We start from the raw sequence: 7,669 nt of genomic DNA on the forward strand, positions 1-7,669 counted from the left end.
ATGGACTTTTGGGTGAGGCTTGTCTTAAAGGGTTATTATGCGGACAACATATTAACCCGGCTAGGTTTGACCATGATGCATGCACAATTGATTAGAGTAAGGTTACTCTAGAGGTCTAGACTAGGACCTTCAAGCGGACAACTTGAGGGGGAACGGCACGGAACCGTCGAACGCACCGCTGATCGACTAGTTTTATCGCAAATACGCCTTTCCGAATTTAAAAGGGTGATATATAGGAAGAGCGCAAACACTCATCAAGTGTTGCTATAGGATTAATTACGCACGAGTGGAATATGATGTTGAGCATGATTTATGCAACAATCAATAGCATGTTGTCAAGTATTTGCACATTAAAAATGATAAATGCGGTATTTAAATCATTGAAAGACAGTTACAAAAGGAAAACAAGGAAACAAGTTAGTTTCAGGAAATAAAGAAATCATAAATTATTGAAAATAAGCAATTAAATCCAAATAAGGGGGAAGGGAAAGGTTGTATCAACAAAATAAAGCATGCCTGGGACTAATTCACAAAAACAAGTTCGTTACGGTAAGAGCCTAAAATATCCCCAGCAGAGTCGCCATGCTGTCGCGCCCCCTTTTTTCTCGCGGAGTCCGGGTTTCGACATTCATTGGGAGAAACTCGTTTCCTTTTGGGAATTGGGCATTTGAAGAGTCGCCACCTAACGGATTAAGGTGCGTTAGGGCACCTAGAGCAATTAACTAATATAACTAGTTGCATTACCAGAGATTAGGGTAAGGGCTCGAATAACCTTGAGGGGAAGGTGTTAGGCACCCCTCGCGGTGCACAACAATGGGTCCCGGCCGAACTCAATTATGTGAATTAGTCATTTAACAGATAAGCAGTCTAAACACATTTGCAAATAAAGGAAGTTTAGGCAGTCTAAGCACACATATGTAAATAAAGGAAGGGAAGTCCTAGGTTTGTTAGCCTATAGGATCACATTTGTACAATACCCGGTAAGCCTTCCTCAAATAGAGGGGTTACATGTGGCATTAGCGCACAGGTCATCATATCCTCTACTACCCAATTACCCTCCCCTTAGCGGTTATATAAGCGGTTTTAATTAACGAACTCTAGGCGTGCTTTACCCGTTCCTTCCTGGTGGCCCTAGAGGTGTTTAGGACCTCTAATCTTAGGCAGTTCTAGACCCTCCTAAGGTGTTTAAAAGGTAAAATCTAAGCGACAACAAAGAACATATAGGACTATCAAATAGAGAAACAGTTAAGGGGGGGCTCATATTTACCTCCACAAATAAACAAATAAGTAGCACGTCTTAAACATAGATTTCAGGTAATTTCAGAGAAGTCCTAGAACAGGGTATCTGAATGAGCATCACAAACATAGAATATGCATCATTATTTTAAGGCAAAGCGTTAAAGACCTAATCAGTTTGCCTACTGATTTCAAAACTTGTTAAATCTGGCAGTCACACATAAGCAAAGCATAGTTCCATAGTTTTTATTAGACCTTGATTACCTATAAGCTTGCCTAGGCGTGGACCTATAATACCCTATAAACACGCAATCGTAATTCTGGGGATTAGTTAAAACACCTTGAGTTTCATTAAATCCTATAGGCATGCTGGTCTAGGTGCTGATTGTTACAAGAGTTGATTTCATGCGCATTTATACTAGAACATGATGTCTATGTGTTGGGGTTGTTTTTAAACCTCTTTATAGACATGATTCCAAGCAGATGCAAATATAGTCCTAAAGCAGGATTTCTAATGCACAGAGAGAGGTGGTCATTTTATTAAGCGTGATTATAGCAGTAGCTTAATGACAGGATTTTCAGGTGATGACAACTTATGCAGAATCAGAAATGAATTGATGAACTATAACATGTTTTCTAATATGCAAAGGCAGTAAACGTGAGTATCCTAAGGCAGGATTCTAATGCAAATAACACAGACCTATGACATGTTTCTAATGTAAGTAACATAGCATATAGACCTAAAGCATGATTCCTATTGCAGATAAGCACAACATAATCCTAAAGCATGATTTCTATTGCAAACCATCATAATATAAACCTAAAGCAGGATTTCTACCCGGTTTCCCCACAAGAATCATATAGGAACCCTCCCCATTCTACTAATTACCCCAATATTTGTTTACAAGAAATTATTATTACAGACCAATAGTGAATGAATTACATAAATGTAAACTATGCTATAGGGAGCCTGAATCAGGCCCAAAATAAACCTGAGAGTGTCAGGCCTTCAGAACAGTCTCAGATGCCAAGAATCTCATAGCTAATAGTATGTCCTGGTGTGTCAAAATTCCCTAAGGACCTCAGGGATCCCAGGCAGTGCTCACGCCAAGACCTTTCTTAAAATAGAGAATTGGTTATGTTGCAGTGTGGAAGGGCCAGCCCTGGTGTGCCAGAGTTCAGAGAAATCTCAAGGTTCCCTAAGCAGTACACACACCAGAGGGGCAGAACTTAATAGTCTAAGAGTAGAGCGAGAGTGCTTGACATAGTTTGAGAGACTTAGTAAAAACAGTATAGACATAATTTTTAGGAGTGGAAAGATTTTCAGGAGCAGAAACAGTTTAAGAAAATACTAAGAGAGGAAAACAGTTTGAAATCAGTTCGGAGAATAGCAAGGATACAATCACACAGACTTAGAATGCTTAGAATCACAACCATTTAACAGACAATTTACACACAGGGGTGAAGGGGGTTGGGAACATATAGAGTTCATATCAGGGATACATGAAGGGGGAGGCATATAGACAACAAATGCACAAAACACTTAGGATTCTATTGTTTCAGAGACTTAACAAGTTAGCCATGATAATAGACAGTTAAAACATAGAGCCGGAATGCAGAAAAATCATGTTGAAAACAGGGGTGCATTGGACAGGATTAGCCATACAATTAGGGTCAATCAGGTTCATTAGGAGGCTAAGTTGCTAACATGATCACACAAATTTTAAGGGAGTAAACAAAGACAAATAAACATGCTGGCCAAGTATTAAACAAACGAGTGAGACTTAGACATGCTGATTACACACTTGAACAAGAGAGGACAGAATTTAGACTTGCTGAATAATGCAGTAAACAGGAAGACAAATTGAACACATAGCCAATTAAACTAGTGCGGGAATGGAACACATAGAGTTTGAGTTTCAGAATTGAACTAGGGACATACCAGTTAAAGAAGCAAAGTGTATAACGTAAAGCAAGTATAGTTCCACTGTCTAGCCTTGGCTTTCAGCCGGCTAGACCAACAATTAGCACAAGTAGCAGAGAAAGAAGAGAGAGTTTGAGTGTGTGTGTGTGTGTGTGTGTACTCTGAACTTAGTTCCTCCCTTGAGAGGTAAAAATAAGGGTGTATATATAGCACTTTAAGAGCAGAGCAAATAAGGTAAAAGGAATCAGCATTCAATCAATTAAGGAAATCACAGAAACCAATCGCATAAAGGAGTTCAGAATAGACCCCTTAATTAGGGGTAATTGACCAAACGGTAACAAAAGGGGTCCAATTAAGGAAAGAATCTCAATCATACCATGTAAAGGAATCAGTAAAAATTCATAATTATACGGGCAATCAAATAAGGCAGGGATGACCAATTAAGGTCATAAACAAGAAAACAAGCAAGAATTAAGCACACGAATTTTTAACAGAGTAAATCAATCAGCCAAACTTTCAAAACAATACCGATTTTTGGAAAGAAATATCAACTTCCATAAATGGGAAAATGGACTAAGTAAAACTTCACATGAACATAGAAATTAGTCGAAAAATACAGATTCTAGCCCTAATAGAGACTAATTAGGGCAAAACCACAGAATAATGGATTTGACAAAGAAAAAATATTTAGGTCCAAGAAATAGAGTAAAGTAATATGACTGGTAACACAGAAATTACCCGGGATCGGAGCAAAGGTTAGAAAATCAGGGAATCAATTATTGTTTAAGTAATTTTGCACAAATCAGTCATGAGGACGAAAAATAAATATTCAAACACTTTAGGAGTCAGAAAATCTTTGAAAAAAACTTGGGACGAACCCTAGTTTTAGGGAAAAGCCGGAATAATCAGTTAAAACCAGATATTTTCAAAGAAAACAGGTAATAATGCTCGATTCATCTCAGATCTATACAGATCTGAGAAGGATCGATAATATCAGACTAGGGTTTTCTCATGAAAGTAATATAGGTGATAGAATGGGCCAAGAGACCATAGATTCGTAGCAAAACAAGAGGAAACTCTTACTCACAGTCGAGAAAATGGCCTGAGACAAGCTAGTTGTCACGACCCTAACCCCGGTCGTGATGGCGCCCAACACATTGCTAGGCAAGCCCGGCCAATTATCAATCACAACCCCTCTCTTATAGAGTTCATTACCAATTAATAGAGTTCAAATGCAAAAATTAGCATAGCTAGAAACCTGAACCAGTAGATAAAATGTGCGGAAATCATAATAACACCACTACATAGCCCACCGATCCGGTGTCACAAGTCAAGAGCCTCTATTACAAGTCTTTAAAACAGCCTAAAACAAAGATAGTCTAGAAATACTGAAAGTAAAGAAGATAGAAGGAGGAATCGGGTCTGCGGACGCCATGCAACTACCTCGATGACTCCGGTGAAAGATGCACAGCAGGAAAGCTCTCTCTATGCCTCGGGAGCACCTGGATCTGCACACAAGGTGCAGGGAGTAATGTGAGTACTCCGACCCAGTGAGTAATAATCATAAATAATGGCTGACAGTAAGAAATCACGTAAAGGCACTAAGCAGTTCTATATCAAGCAGTAAATCAACTCAAAGCAACAAAATAGTGAATAAGTCAAGTGGAATATCCTTAGATCAGGTAAGACAGGTAGTTTATCAGGTATTTAACAAGTTTAATTCCGTTCCTCGTACACAGTAACCATATATCTCTCACAATAACCAAAATTAAAATAACCGCTGCGGCGTGCAGCCCGATTCGTACATCGCTGTGGCGCACAGCCTGATCCATATAAATAGTCGACTGCGCTCACAGGGGGTGTACAGACTCCGGGAGGGGCTCCTATAGCCCAAGCGCTATATTGCTGCGGCGCGCAGCCCGATCCACATCGCTATATTGCTGCGGCGCGCAACCCGATCCATATAAGTATTTGCTGCGGCGTGCAGCCCGATCCATAATATATATAATATCCTCACTGTTGGGTTCTCGACCCCTCTCAGTCATTTTACTCTTAGCCTCTCGGGCACATTAATATAAGGTAGGGATCTCAGCCCACATATTTCCGTCATTTAGGATTAGCATTGATATAACCGGTTCACATTGTTTAAACAAATAGAAACATGACTGAGGATGTGATTTTTAATAAGTAAAGTGAGGAAAATCAGTCATAATGCCCCTAAGGGTTCTACAAGTCGGCACAAGGACCCAAACATGGCAGCTAGCCCAAATCATAATGATAATAATTAAATCTCAATCAAAATACGGTGAAATCATCAATCGGGATGGACCAAGTCACAATCCCCAGTAGTAATGGACCCCACGCTCATCATACAGCGTGTGTCTCACCTCAACATAGCACTACGTTGTGCAAATCCGGGGTTTCAAACCCTCAGGACACCATTTACAATCATTACTCACCTCAAACCGGCCAAAGCTCTAGCTCGCTATGCCCTTGCCTCTCAAATCGGCCTCCTCGCGCGTCGAATATGACCAAAACCAGAGCGAATACGTCACAATATGCTAAGGGAACAAAGCCCAAGCGAAAACAATCAAAAATATATCAAAATCTCGAAATTAGCAAAACCCGAGCCCCGGGCCCACTTCTCGAAACTCAGAAATTTTCACATCATCGGGTTCCTTATCTCGCCACGAGTCCATACATATCAAAAACTCTCAAATCCGACCTCAAATGGCCCTTCAAATCCCAGTTTAAAATTTCAAAATCCCAAGCCCTAGTTCTTCCCTTTTTAGCTAAATTTCCATGAATTTCTAGGTTGAATCCACAATATAATCACGTTTTTGGTTCATAAAACTTACCCCCAATCAATCCTCTTCGAATCCCTCTTCAATTTCTCCCAAAGAGCTCTCAAAATACCCAACAATGGAGGAAAAATGACTTAGGCTCGCGGATGAAATGTTTAAAAACCCTTCTGTCCAGCTACTGACTTCCTTCTATGCGATCACGGCCCTAGGCTCGCGATCGCGAAGAGCAATATTTCAAGACCTCCAACTTGACCTATGCGAACGCGACCTATTTCATGCGAACGCGATGAATGATTTCCCAGAACTATGCGAACGCAGCCCTCCTGATGCGAACGCGGAGAACAACTTAGCTGGACCCTCAATTTCCACTACGCGAACGCGGACCACTCACTGCGAACGCGAAGCTTCACCATTTAACTCTCTGCGATCGCAAACTCCCAAATGCGAACGCGATGAACAAATCTCAGGCCTCTCAAATTCCTTCTATGCGAACGCGGGGGACCTCCCGCGATCGCGAAGGTCAAAATTCCTCTGCAATAGCTGCTGCATTTCTACAATTTCCTAAGTCCCAAAAACCTTCCGTTAGCCATCCGAAATCACCCCGAGGCCCCCGGGACCTCAACCAAAAGTACCAACCCATCTTAAAACATCATTCAAACTTGTTCCAATCATCAAAACACCAACACAGGCGCGTAGCATATCCTCTAATATCTGAATGGTGCGCTCGGACTGCCCGTCCTTCTGAGGGTGAATGGCTGTGCTCAACTGTACTTGAGTGCCCAACTCTCACTGAACAGACTGCCAAAACTGAGAAGTAAACTGAGTGCCCCGATCTCATATGATGGACACTGGGACACCATGTAACCGAACAATCTCCCGAATATAAATCTCTGTCAGCCGCTCTGAAGAATAAGTAGTACAAACAGGAATGAAGTGCGCGGACTTGGTCAGCCTGTCTACAATCACCCAAATAGCATCGAACTTCTTCAAAGTCCGTGGGAGTCCGATAACAAAATCCATAGTGATCCTNACCCTCAATTTCCACTATGTGAATGCGGACCACTCACTGCGAACGCGAAGCTTCACCATTTAACTCTCTGCGATCGCGAACTCCCAAACGCGAACGCGATGAACAAATCTCAGGCCTCCCAAATTCCTTCTATGCGAACGCGGGGGACCTCCCGCGATCGCGAAGGTCAAAATTCCTCTGCAATAGCTGCTGCATTTCTACAATTTCCTAAGTCCCAAAAACCTTCCGTTAGCCATCCGAAATCACCCCGAGGCCCCCGGGACCTCAACAAAAAGTACCAACCCATCCTAAAACATCATTCAAACTTGTTCCAATCATCAAAACACCTCAAACAACACCAAAACCATCAAATTACATCGAATTCAAGCCTAAGCTCTTCTAAAACTTCCGAAACACGCATTTGATCAAAAACCCAACCAAATCACCTCCGAATGACCTGAAATTTTACACACACATCCCAAATCACATAACGAAGCTACAGCAACTCTCGGAATTCCATTCCGACCCTTGGATCAAAATCTCACCTATCAACCGGAAATCGCCAAAATACTAACTTCGCCAATTCAAGCCTAATTCTACACCGGACCTCCAAAACCACTTCCGATCACACTCCTAAGTCACAAATCATCCCCCGAAGCTAACCGAATCATCGGAAATCACATCCGCGCCCTCTAA

This window comes from Nicotiana attenuata, unplaced genomic scaffold (assembly GCF_001879085.1).
Source record: "Nicotiana attenuata strain UT unplaced genomic scaffold, NIATTr2, whole genome shotgun sequence".
NCBI classification, from domain to species: domain Eukaryota; kingdom Viridiplantae; phylum Streptophyta; class Magnoliopsida; order Solanales; family Solanaceae; genus Nicotiana; species Nicotiana attenuata.